Here is a 14,032-nt window from a genome sequence, read left to right as displayed (position 1 = left end):
GCTCCCACCCTCTCTTTTTTTTCTTTTTCTTTTTTATTCTGGGGTTTATTTACCTTTTATGGCTGTCACTGGAGCTGAGAGCTGGCTTTAGCTCTGAGGCTTGGCTCCAGCTCTGAGACCTTGGCTGCTGAAAGCAGGTATCTGGGTTTGTTTGGATTCTATAATTGAAACACTGTTTCATCTCCAGCTCTGAGGCTGGCCGGTTGAAAGCAGGTTTCTGGGGATTGTTTAGCTTCTATAATTGCAACATTGTTTCTTAGACTGCAGCTCAGAGGCCAGCAGTGGCAGGCGGGGAACCTTGGCTTCCTCCATCACTGGAGCAAGCAAGCCTCCTGTTCGCTTCAGCTGCCTGGCTGCCGGCCGCCATCTTGGTTGGCAGTTAATTTGCATATCTTGTTGATTAGCCAATGGGGAGGGTAGCGAAGTTATGGCTAATTACCATGTTTCTCTATTATTAGATAGGATAATCTATAATTGTATTACTCAACTAATTTATTAAAATTACAAAATGAATGCATTTTTAAAAAATATATTTTATTGACTTTCTTACAGAGAGGAAGGGAGAAGGATAGAGAGTTAGAAACATCGATCAGATGCCTCCTGCACACCCCCTACTGGGGATGTGCCCACAACCAGGTACATGCTCTTGACTGGAATCGAACCCAGGACCCTTCAGTCCACAGGCTGAAGCTCTATCCACTGAGCCAAACCGGTCAGGGCTATATGTGATTATTATTATTAAAATCTTCACTGGAGGATATGTTTTCATTGATCTCTAGAGAGAGACAAAGGGAGAGAGAGAAACATTGATGTGAGAAAGAAACATTGATTGGTTGCCTCTTTTATTTGTCCTGACAAGGGATTGAACCTGCAACCTGGGTAGTTGCCCTGACTGGGAATTGGACCATTGACCCCTTTGGTGCATGGAAGGATACTCCAATCAACTGAGCCACACGGGCCAGGGCTGATACTTTAAAACTTATTATTGAGATAAAACATACATATAGAAAAATGTACATGAGTAGACAGCTCAATGGATTTTCACAAATTGAACATACCTATGCAACTGGTTCCCAGATCAAGAAACATTACCAGCCCTCTTGAAGTCCCCCCTATCAGTTTTGTCTGTTATACTGTTGAAGCATGAGTATTTAGTAGTGGCAGATTGAGAACTTGATTATAGGTATTTGTTTTATTTTGAAAATGAATTAAGAATGTTATTAATAATTTCAGCTTTGGTGGCTGTTATGAGAACTTGGTTCATTTAAGTGATTTGGACCATTCTTTTGCTATGAAGTTTACTGGTGTAAGTAGTTATTGAGGACTTTACTATGTATTTCTTACTTGGCAAAATTGGGGAGTGAGAATGCCTGGCCATTGTGGCTCAGGGGTTGAGCATCGACCTATGAACCAGGAGGCCACAGTTCGATTTCTGATCAGGGCACATGCCTGTGTTGTGGGCTCGATCTCCTGTGGGGGGTGTGCAGGAGGCATCCTGATCAATGGTTCTCTCTCATCATTGATATTTCTAGCTCTCTCTCCCTCTCCCTTCCTCTCTGAAATCAATTAAAAAAATATTTTTTTAAATTAGGGAGGTAGAAGATATAAAGGCAAATATAAACTAGCTCTGATTTACATACAGTCTAACTTAGGAAGACAAATTACATTAGACAACAGAACAATTAAGTAGTAAATTGTGTAGTAGTGATTCAAAAAAGGAATCATTGCTGACAGCATCAAAGTGGGCTCCACAAGGGAGGTGGAATTTGAGCTGGGCCTTGGAGAATGGGTAGGATTTAAATGGAATGGTTATAACATTACAAGTCATGGCAAGAAAGTTTAAAATGGATGAACATGATATACAGACAGTGAGCAAGCAGAACAATCTGGTGTGGGGAAAACATGCTGAGGAAAGGTAGAGAGTTAAGTTTGATAACATAGGCTAGTGCCAGGTTATAGGATATGTAACAGCCACACAGTGGAAACTTGGCTGGCTGACATAGGCACCAGTAAGCCTTGATATAGCTTAGTGGACAGGAATATTCGATCTGAAGCCAGAAAACTCATGTTCTTTTTTTTTTTTAAGAGAATAAATCCTTTTTTAAAAATTGATTTTAGAGAGAGGGAAGGGAGAGAGAAATTGATTTGAGAAAACTTAAGTTCTAATACTGACAAACTTTTCTATTTATCAGCTATGTGCAGTTATATGACCTAGATCAGATAGTATAACCTCTCTGGACATCAGTTTCTTCATATGTAAAAACGGGAAATTTATATTTCATAGGGCTATTATTATGATAAAATAAGAATGTGTATGTATGTATATGTATATATGTATTACTTTATATATATATGTGTGCGTGCCTTGCACATCTAGTAAATGTACAATAAATTGAACTGTTTCTGTCTTTTTTTCTTTAATCCTCACCTGAAGATATTTTTTCCCTTTTTAAAAAATTTTTTTTAGAGAGAGTGGAGGAGAGCAAAGATAAAGAGAGAGAAATGCATCAATTGGTTGCCTTCCATATGCACCCAGACCTGGGCCGCAGGGGATTGAAGCTGCAATTCCCCCACCCCCCATCCAGATACTTGCCCTTGACTGGGAATCGAACCCATGACTCTTTCAGTCTGAGGGCTGATGCTCTAACCACTAAAATGGCCAGGGCAGTTTCTGTAGTTCTTAAAAAGAGCTAATGGATGAAAGCAAAGGGAGACTTAGAAGTATAGTTGCCCCCACAGACATATGGTAAGTATCTCTGTTAGGGTAGTGGTAATAATACAGAAAGAGGACATTTGCGGGACATGAAAAGTATTGGACTTGAATTTCTGTTTAGGAGGAAATGTTTTGGGTGTCCCAGTGATCTTTTCTTTTTTTAATATATTTTATTGATTTTTTACAGAGAGGAAGGGAGAGAGATAGAGAGCTAGAAACATCGATGAGAGAGAAACATCAATCAGCCGCCTCCTGCACATCTCCTACTGGGGACGTGCCCGCAACCCAGGTACATACCCTTCAGTCCGCAGGCCGACGCTCCATCCACTGAGCCAAACCGGTTTCGGCACCAGTGATCTTTTCTTAAACAGTTATAATTCCTCTGTGGTTTCTTGTACTGTATAGATACTTTTGGCAAGATGTGTTTGACCTTTTAATTTCCATTAAGGCACTTGAAACCCCCTAAGAGTTCCTAGTTTATGTTTTTTGTTTTAAATATATTTTATTGATTTTTTTACAGAGAAGAAGGGAGAGGGACAGAGAGTTAGAAACATCGATGAGAGAGCTCAATTAGCTGCCTCCTGCACGCCCCCCAGTGGGGATGTGCCCGCAACCAAGGTACATGCCCTTGACCGGAATCGAACCTGGGACCCTTGAGTCCGCAGGCCGACGCTCTATCCACTGAGCCAAACCGGTTCGGCCCAAGTTTATGTTTTAGAAGAGGATATTAGAAGTTTTATCAGAATTATCCAATTATCAATAACATTTGTGATAATAATGGCAAGACAGGTATGTTTGTTTTTGATGTCTTGACAAATTAATTGGTGCATGAATGATCTTGGAAGAATTTAAGTTTTAGTTTCTATTCCTTAAAGAAAAAAAATTGTTTTTGTCAAGAAAGCTCAAGTCTGAGGGAAAGTACTGGCTCAGATGTTTCCCTTAGACATCAAGAGTACATACACTATTTTTTAAAATATATATTTTATTGATTTTTCACAGAGAGGAAGGGAGCGGGATAGAGAGTCAGAAACATCGATGAGAGAGAAACATTGATCAGCTGCCTCCTGCACACCTCCTACTGGGAATGTACCTGCAACCAAGGTACATGCCCTTAGTCGGAATCGAACCTGGGACCTTTCAGTCCGCAGGCCAATGCTCTATCCACTGAGCCAAACTGGTTAGGGCCACTATTTTTTTTTTTTAATTTTTAAAAACGTTTGTTTATTGATTTTAGGGTAAGAGAGAGAGATTTGTTGTTCCACTTAATTATGCACTCATTGGTTGCTTCTTGTATGTGTCCTGATCAGGGATTGAACCCACAACCTTGGCCTATCAGGATGATGCTCTAACCAACCGAGCTACATGGCCAGGGCAAGAGTACACTATTTTAAACAGTAGCTTCTTGCAGTATTATTTAGTTATTTTAATATGGAAAATGACAGGGGATTACTAAGTGATGTGGAGGAGAGTTATAACTGCTTTGTGCTCTTGAGAATTTTTGTTTTAGTTCAGGAGAAGATGGGAAGGGGCTGGACACACCTGATAACTAATCTGGCAGACTTTTGTGGGCAGAATTTAAAATAAAATAAAAATTTCACATATGATTTTTAACATATGGACCTTAATAAGCTAGCCTATGAGACACCAATGAGGTTCCTCTATAAATCTTAAACCACAGTTTTTAATTTGGTTAGGAAAAATATCAGGTTTAAAAATGGGTGTTGTAGGCTCCTTTTCCATCTTCTAAGAAGATGGAGGTTATATATATGAAATGCTTTGAGCTTCATATAAGATAGGGCTACTTTCCCAGCTGGCTTGGCTCAGTGGTTGAGTGTTGACCTATGAACCAGGAGGTCATAGTTCAATCCTCAGTGTAGGGTGTGCAGGAGACAGCCAATCAATGATTCTCTCTCATCATTGATTTCTCTCTCTCTCTCTCTCTCTCTCTCTCTCTCTCTCCCTCTTCCTTCCTCTCTGAAATTAATAAAAAATACATTTTTAAAAATAAGAGGCTAAAGTATTGTAGTGTTGTTATTATTATAGTACTTGGGGAACTAAGAGTGATTGCAGTGATTTAGATATGTAATACTAGTTGCCAGAACTCTGTGGACAAAAATGATCATATTGGCTGAAACCGGTTTGGCTCAGTGGATAGAGCGTCGGCCTGCGGATTGAAAGGTCCCAGGTTCGATTCCGGTCAAGGGCATGTACCTGGGTTGCAGGCACATCCCCAGTAGGAGATGTGCAGGAGGCAGCTGATCGATGTTTCTCTCTCATTGATGTTTCTGACTCTCTATCTCTCTCTCCCTTCCTCTTTGTGGAAAATCAATAAAATATATTTTAAAAAAATGATCATATTGGTAATAGCTGGCTTTTCCTGATACCCATTTTTCTTGTGTCTTAAGTGAGCCCCACTATGCCTAAGAAAATATCCTTCAATCATTAGCATATTCTATTCCAGCAGTGTTATGTCCCTAACGTTGGCAATTTGTGATTGATGTATTGATGCAACCTGCCAGCTATGCCGCGGCCTGGCAATTGCTGAGAGTTTTTCTCATATTAGGTGTGTGGCTTGAACAAGACTTGAGGTTTGTTTCCTGGTTTTACTGAAACCTGCTAAGGGAGCGGTTAGCTTGGGTTTAATGGAATGGATGTCTTGTGTCTGAACTGGGTCAACTGTGTGTGTTTTTGGTGTTTCTTTTTTGCAGGTGATTTAATGTATTCCCTCCCCTCCCACCACCAACAACCTTCCAGATACATACCTTCCCAATACGCCCCGCACCCTTTAATTTCTGCCGCACAGCAATCTGTAGTTTCAGACAGGGTGGATTGATTGATGTGTGCAGCTGATCTAATATGCAAATCTAAATCTATGCACGGTTATGAAGGGTTGATTAGTCTGAGAAAAGAAGGGCGAGGCATATAGACCTGGGGAGCATTTTTTTTACTGTCAGGTGTCACCAGGTGGCTATTGCTGTGGAAGTCTGAGGCGCTCTAGTGTACCGCCTGGATGGTTAGCTTGGGTTTGTTTACCCAGGCAGAAAGTGGGCAGGGGAGCGGGAGAAGGGGTGAGGCATCACTTGGCCCAGCTATGGGATACTGGACTCCGGGCTTTGAGGTGGGGACCCAGGGAGATGGGGGCAGCTCTAACAAAGAGGAGCCGGGCCGGGCCGGGGCCGCAGGTAGTTGGCCTATCCCCGGCAGCTGACCTCCCAGTGGGGCTCCCCAGTTGGCTGCTTTGCGAGTCGCTCTGCTGGCTCCCTGGCTCGCCATTGGCTGTGAGGACGGGAGGGGTCTCATGGAGGGCCGGGATAGAGTTGAGGGGGCGGGGCTGGCTTCCGGCGGCGAAGCGGGGCAGCGGTCGCAAACTGGGGGAGGGGGTGTCGGCGCACCTCGGAGTGCTGCGCTCGGAGAGCCAGGCACCCGGAGCAGCCGCCCCCTCCCCCGCCAGGACCACTGGAAGCCCCCTCTCTCTCAATCTCTCGGGGCGGGGCGCGGAGAGTTGAGCTGCCCCAGGCGGGCGGGGCGGAGCCCGGAGCCCACCGAGCGCTGCAGCGCGAACCTCACCTCCCTTCTAGGGTTCAAGGTGTGTGTGTGTGTGTGTGTGTGTGTGTGTGTGTGTGTGCGTGTGCGCGCGCGTGTGTGTGCTTTTTCTAACGCAACCCCGACTTCTGCCGACTTAACCTTGAGGGGAAAGGGAATGGGAAGTAAGAGCTCCGCATCCCATCAGTTTATTTTGATTTTCTAATTCTACCCTTCATTCTTTCCCTCCCTTCATCCCACCCCTGCGGCAGGGTAAGGAGATTCAGGACTCATCTTTTTACTGATGAGTCGATGTCGGTCGCGTAGTGAAATAACAGAGAATAAAAGAGGAGCCTTTTTTTTTATATGGCATCTGATGCAGTGAAACGCAAAAAAAAAGAAAGAGAAAAAGCTAGGAGTGTGTTTTTGGAACTGTACTGCATCCTTGTCCGTTAAAAGCTGTCTTCACCATTTTCCTGCTTGGGACTACCTTAATCAGCAAAAACTATCTGAAAAGGAAGAAGGTGCTAGTGGAAAGAGGGAGAGCCCCCGTCAAATGGTGGTCAAAGGAAATCCGGATAGTTGTTAGTGATTAACTCTGCTAAAGTCTCTTCCCGAGTGCATTTTCACCGGCTTTGTGTAGTACTAAACCCTGTTGGAGAATCCTAGCTAGAGGGAGCAAACTTACCTTGCGGTACTGAAACTTGGCTTAGATCTGTTTCTCCACAGGTCTGTTTCTTATATCCATAAGTTCTCAGAGAATATGTTTTGGCTGTCAAAAACCAAAATCAAACTTTAAAAAATATCCAGATGAATTTTAATCCGTTTATTTTTTAAAGCCCCTTCCTCCCAACTTTATGAATTTTAATAACTGTAGCATTACAATTGAAATTATGTTTTTCTCTCTTGAGTTATTTCGCTTCTACAACGAATGGATCCCTTCTTTCTGAAGGATGCAGTGCTCAGCCTCAGCCAAAATCAGAGACCCTTTATAGGTTTTTAATTGAGAGGAAAGGTATCAGTTGATGATAGAAAACCTCAAATTTGTGATAGAAACAAAGGGTGTGTGAATTTGTGTGTCATCTGCATGTCTGTTGAGTGGCAATTTTATGGTAAACTTGTTTTAACTGGGCATTTTCACCAAAGGTGTTTGGACCAGATTTATGTTAATGTTGATTAGCTAGAATATCCGAAGGGATAGATAATCAATCTTTTGTCAGCACTTTGATAAAAAAAATTTTTTTGAAGATCAAATTTCCTTTTTAAGCAATTCATGAATTGGGCAGCATCCCATTTAGCAACTAGAAAGACATTCCTGGGTAAATATTAATTGAAGTGATTGAGAGTTCATTCTTGAAATCTAGGTTTAGTTTTCAGAGACTGTTCTAACTGGAGTTTAGTGTTGACAGAATTGATATGCTGCAGCTATTTTACAGTTTTAGCTGGATTAATGTTTTCTCTTAGCATGGATTTATTGGATCTCTAATCAATAAGGAGCAGCTTAGAAAGCAAGTATTATAAAGAATAGGGATGATGAGATAGGAAACCCACCTCAATTGTGAAAACTTACTAGGGATCAGAAAACTTACACTTTAAAAAAATTCTCAAGTAGACTTAGTATAGAATTGTGCAAAAAAAAAAGATTCACAGTAAATCTTTCTTGGATTTGGGGTTTTTAGTTTATTGCTAATTTATCCCTTCAAACTCCATGAATAATATTTAAATTGAAAGGCAAAGAGGATTCCTTACCTAATGTTACTGAGAATGAACCCTTAAAAATCACTGATTTAATCTTTGACAGCTAGCCTGGTACAAAATGAAAAGCAATTTGGCTAAGCTATAGCAAGCTGAGGAAGTGACAAAAACGCCTTGGTGGCCATATTAAAGCATATTCCACCAGTTCATTTTGCTTCTACCAGAAAACAGGTTGCCATCCTATTTGATAGCTATCCTAGGTGTTTTTTTCTTTGTCTACCCAGAGGTGAGCAGTTAATACAGTTTTATGATGTTATAATGCACTTAGCTCACTTCATTTTTTTAAAAAAATGTATTGATTTGAGAGACAGAAAGTCAGAGAGAAAGAGACAGACAGACACATGGATTTGTTGTTCCACTTATTTATGCATTCATTGATTGATTCTTGTACGTGCCCTGACCGGGGATCAAACCCATAACCTTGATGTACCGGAATGGCATATAACCAACTGGATGAACTACCTGACCAGGGCTACTCATCTACTTTTTAAATATTTGTTTTCTTGGCTAATTTTTGTAATCAGTATTTTGCATGGTGCAGTGATTTCCCCAAAGAATTTTCCCCAGGAGACAAAAGGCTATGTATAGAGCTAATAGGTGTATCTACACTGATCTTCAAATATCACTTAAGGGAGATGGAAATCCGCAGATTTGGTCCTCTGCAAGGAGACACATGAAGCTGTGACTTCTCATATCTCTTAAATTGAAGGGACCTGCTGCTGCTAAGGGTAAAGTAGCTGCTTTAATTTTCTTTAGTAGTCTGTTTTTATCCATTCTGCTTATTTTTGTGAGTTACAGCTTAGAATGTGTTAAGAAAAGGGGTCCTATGTTTTCTCTAAAGGGAGATTCAACTCAATCCCCCATTCACATCCAACGTATAAAATGATCCCCTTAAGAAGGTGAAGGAAAGATTGGGCCCTTGGCATTGTTTGATTCTTATAATAATTAGTTTGAGTGTTACCAGATTTGGAATTGGGTAAAGCTTGTTCAAGGTGAGAAAATATTAGAGGCGAAAAGACCTGGGAATGCTGCTATATAAGAGACTTATTTAGAGACAATGAATGTATTCATGTGGAGGTAGTTTAGCTGTTCAGCTTTGTCAGGTGTCTGAGAATATTTTGTGTGTGTTTAAACACAACCCCCTCTCCCAGGGGTTGATTCTTGGCAGCTGAGTCTTACGAGGAAGTTGTTTGCTGAGTCTAAATCCAGAGGGTAGAGGACTTGGCGGAGTCTGTTATCTGTTTATGACCCAGATAAGCATTTGGAATTGGTTGCTGGTGAATTACTGAACTCTTCCTAATGAATGGTTGCTAGGCAAAGTGCATCTCAATCAGTTTAATCCTCAATAGTTTACAGGTCTGCTCTTGTTGAGGGCCAGGACGGTCTTTCTAATGATACTGCCCTTTAAGAATCCTTTTGGATGTGCATATACTAGTATGTTGCTCAGTGGCTTAAAAAATAAAAGGACTGGAACAATTCAGGGAGGTCACTTCATTCATTTATTTACCTTTTGATAATCTGGATCAGCATTGTCATTAACCTCTCTCCTGGATCAAGTGGTAGTGCATGGGGGTTTGCTCTCCAATATTAAGATTCCACTGTGTTTGATTATCTTCTGTTTTGTAACTAGTAAGGCAATGAACTAACACATTCATTGTTAGTTGGAAACAGGCCAGTGATAACACTGCCCTTGGGCCTAGATGGATGGAAAAATAGGACACAGTAAACAATTGAGGGCATAAATAATGAATCTTCCAACTGAGCCCTGGGAGAATGAAGGAGATTATCCTTAGAGCTGTTCAATCTGGCAGTGAAAAGGAAAGAGTCCACTGAATCAATTACCCTGTGTTTGATACTGTACTTATGGGATTTTAAGAGCCATTCAAACCACAGTTGCCTTTTAAATATAAACTTTGAACCCATCTTTTTGTTCGTTCTGATTTTTAAAACCAAACACACAAGTTAAATTGTTCATTTATTTTTAGAGTCCAGGCCTTTGCTCTCTCCCCCAAATTTGTTCTATATGTTAGCATTCTAACAAATACTGGTCAGTCCTTATATTTGGCCAGATCTTAGGATTTTGATTAGAGATTTCATTGTCTGTAAATATAAAGGGTAATAGAAGAAAAAAGAGAAAGTCTGAGGTGGTTTAAAGGAATTCTTTGGTACCTTTGAGTACATAGTATACTTTTAAATTAAATGTGGGGTTAAAGAGTATAATTATATAACAACTCACAAAAGGTTAAGGTTAAGACAAGAGTTTCCTCAGCCCAAGAATCATTTTCAGTGTTAACATAAGTATTTTTACTTTTGGGTTTATTTTTATTCAGTGAATTAAATAAGCAGTCTCTTGCGGTCTCACCTTTTCACTCAGGTAGGGAAAACTAATGCCCTGAGAATGTCTAAATATTAATGATTTGGTAGTAAAGCCACTGCTAGAGCCAAAGTCTCTGAATTCTTCTCTTTTCTAATGTATTTAGTTTTTTCTCCAAGAACTCCTTTTAGGATTCCTATTTGAAACTAGTGTCCCAGTGTACGGATTCGTGCACACTGGAAGGAAATTAAGCCTCGACCGGTTTGGCTCAGTGGATAGAGCATCAGCCTGCGGACTCAAGGGTCCCAAATTCGATTCCGGTCAAGGGCATGTACCTGGGTTGTGGGTACATACCCAGTAGGGAGTGTGCAAGAGGCAGCTGATCGATGTTTCTCTCTCATTGATGTTTCTAACTCTCTATCCCTCTCCCTTTCTCTCTGTGACACCCCAACTTCTCTTTCAGGTAATTGTCAGCAACACAGCAGTAAATATCAACACGAAGCAGATTATTATTGTAGATCACTCAGGGAGAACAAAGGGTAAAATATTTAACTGTAGCAGTATTTGACTATATTTTGCACAGTGAGAAAACCTGAAGTCATTTTCAAGTTCCACCATTTCTTCTTTTCAGTTGAGTCAAGTTTCCAAATCTCTGTTGTCTTCCTAATGAAAAGAAAATAGGATTCTACTCAGTTTCCTATTGACCTACTCCAGGACTTCTGTGCGGTCAAATGAGATGAGGCACGGGAAAACACTTCACAAACATTTGGTTGTATTGTAAAATGTTTGCACCTGGCAATAAAGCAAGTCGGGTTCCTGGGCTGAAGAAACTCCAAGGAGGCTAGTCACTAGGGAGAGGAAGCCAGGCATTGTTACGTGAGATCATTACCCGGCACCCACAGTGACCGTTTCTGGGCTGGGCTGTGGGCTACATTTTGCACCATGGGGTCTTGGCAGCGTTGGTTGCGATTTGGTTGAATGTCACTCTGGGGTGGTGGTGGGGCCTGTGTCCCACTTAAGGGAAGCTGAGTGTTGATTTATCCGAACCAGGTCCGTGGTGTAGTTTATTTGTAAACGGCCAGTGCGTGTCATGGCAGCTATCGGTCAAAGCGTCTGCCCCCTGGTGGTCATTGCGTGTCATAGCTACCAGTTGGATGGATGGATGGACACTTAGCCTTTTATATATATAGAAGATTTGAAATTTCTGTCTCTCTCCCCTGACAAGCTGTTTTTATATTTCTAGTGGTGAAGGGAATTCAAAGACCAAAATGCCATTATCAATCAAGAGAGGGAAGAAGGTTCAGGATGAAGTATTGGAGAAATAAAAGATAGATGTGTAAAAAAAAGGACAAATTGAAATGTTATTATATTTGGTGCTGCTGGATCCCAGGGAGGGAACATTGGATTGTTTAGATCAAATTTTAGGACTGAGTTTGTTAAATTTCAGCCTAGCCTGAAAGGGGAGAGGGTATCTTTGCCAGCATATGTGCAGAACTCTAGTTAAGGGTTCATTCCCGATCAGATATAGTCAGTTCTTCATTATTCATGCAGAAGGGCAAACAGACAAAGTATAGGCAGATAAAAACTAAAGATATTCCTAGTCCACATTTTAAAACAATAGTTTTAACTTCCTCTACTTTTTAACTAGGATTTTCTAGCTGAACAAACTAATTAGAGATGTTTCTTTGATCACTCAAGAGACCAATAAGCAAGATAGCCACACACAAGGTTGGATTACAGTTAGTTTCTTAATCATCAGAAGTAGTATATAACTCAGTATTAGACCTAGAAAAGTTCAGCTCAGTTAAGTAACCTTGGGGCAGTTTGTTTTACTTAATATTTTATTACTTAACCCTTGTTACCTAATTACACTGAATTCCTATGGTGAATTGAGATCTTCCAAGTAAATCATAAATAAATTACTAGTAGTTCTTGAGACTGGTATATCTTCTTTGTTGGCTTCTTCTGGCCCCACAGTATATGCAAATCATTCATCATGTGGGTGAGCTATAGATACCCAAGTCAAAGAACTGTTACAAAAGCAAACCCCTCTTTTTTTCTTTTGAAAAAACAAATAGAAACATCAGAGAATCATTCATCAGCTACCTCCTGCACACCCCACCCACACTGGGGATTGAGCCCGCAACCCAGGCGTATGCCCTGACCGGGAATCGAACCATGACCTCCTGGTTCATAGATTGATGCTCAACCACTGAGCCACACCTGCAGTCTAAGTCTCTCTTCTTTAAAAAAAAACACTATTTTTAATTTATTGGTTTAAGGGAGAGAAAGAGAGAGAAGCATTGGATTTGTTGCTCCACTTATTTATGGTGTTATTGGTTGCTTCTTGTATGTACCCTGACTAGAGGTCAAACCTGAAACCTTGACATATGGAGATCACATTCAACCAACTGAGCTACTTGGCCAGAGCACCCCCCCCCCCCTTATTTAAATTGATTTTAGAGAGAGAGAGAGACAGATATTGATTTGGTTTTTTACTTATTTATTTGTTCATTGGTTGATTCTTGTATGTGCCCTGACTGGGAATTGAACCTGAAACCTTGGGGTATCAGGAGGATGCTCATTGAAGTACCAGGGCCACTCTTCTTATTCTGAGCTGTATGTACTCTAATGATGAGGGCTGTTTGCCCAAATGAAATCTATTTAGAAGTCAGATTCTGATTAAAGAAGTACTCTAAGCCAGGGGTCCTCAAACTACGGCCCGCAGGCCACATGCAAATACAAATATTGTATTTGTTCCCGTTTTTTTTTTACTTCAAAATAAGATATGTGCAGTTTGCATAGGAATTTGTTCATAGTTTTTTTTTTAAACTATAGTCTGGCCCTCCAACGGTCTGAGGGACAGTGAACTGGCCCCCTGTTTAAAAAGTTTGAGGACCCCTGGTCTGTGGTGTCATGAAAACCAAGCAGGTTGGGGACAGGGAGGTGGGCAGGGCCTGGGGGCGGCAGGCAAATGCCCAACAGCAAAGGTGGCCAAGCCGGGCATTGAGGTCTCTGGAGGAAGGGAGAGAGAGAGAGAGAGAGAGAGATAGAAACATTAATGATGAGAGGTTGAGCCCACAACCTGGGCATGTGCCCAACTGGGAATCGGACTGTGACCTCCTGGTTCATAGGTCGACGCTCAATCATTAAGCCACGCCGGCCAGGCTGTACCTGCTTTTTTCTTTTACCTTGTGTCACCTCAGCGATGTACCTGTCTTCTGCCCACTTTACAGGTCACTTGTGATATAAAGACCACAAGACAAATGGTTTCCTAAGACTCTACAATACTCTTAGGAGTCATAGTCCTCTGGTCTCTAGACACAGTTAAAAAGCAGAGTCTGATACTAAATTCCAGGGAAAAGGGCACAGTACTTGTCCAGAATTAAAAACATGATTTATACAGCTGGACTCTACTAACTCCAAAATCAATTCAGAAGTGATTTAATCTTTGCTATTGAAACAGATCAACAATGCCATTTGCCTGTCTAAAAATTAGATGCTCTGGAATCTCTTAGAAGAAAGTAAATTATTAATGTAATTGTAGTTCCTGATCTTGCATAATGTCTTCTTACTACCACATGCTGGTGGCACAGGACACATCTAGTACATAGTATTAGGGTATGTAGATAAGGCCATATTACCTTACTTAGGGTGTTGAGAGGACATTTAACAATTCACAGCAACCCACTGCCTTTAATGGACTTGGTTATTGTTAAAATTCATTT

The 14,032-nt window shown here is 41.1% G+C and overlaps 1 protein-coding gene across 4 annotated transcripts in view; it reads left to right on the top strand.

Moving 5' to 3' along the window:
• The window catches only part of FAM222B (family with sequence similarity 222 member B), a 61,777-nt gene that overhangs the window by 26,793 nt on the left and 20,952 nt on the right, over positions 1–14,032 (top strand). The window contains exon 1 of one of the 4 annotated variants that reach the window (XM_006768033.2): positions 6,076–6,299. The exons of the other annotated variants lie outside the window; for them this stretch is intronic. The gene's annotated coding sequence lies outside the window, so the exon portion shown is untranslated. Of the gene's footprint in view, positions 1–6,075; positions 6,300–14,032 lie in introns of those variants that run through there. 4 annotated transcript variants of the gene reach the window in all.

This window comes from Myotis davidii, unplaced genomic scaffold (assembly GCF_000327345.1).
Source record: "Myotis davidii unplaced genomic scaffold, ASM32734v1 scaffold363, whole genome shotgun sequence".
NCBI lineage: Eukaryota > Metazoa > Chordata > Mammalia > Chiroptera > Vespertilionidae > Myotis > Myotis davidii.
The sequence above is the reverse complement of the archived record's forward strand: the minus strand, read 5'-3'. Positions and strand labels throughout refer to the sequence as shown.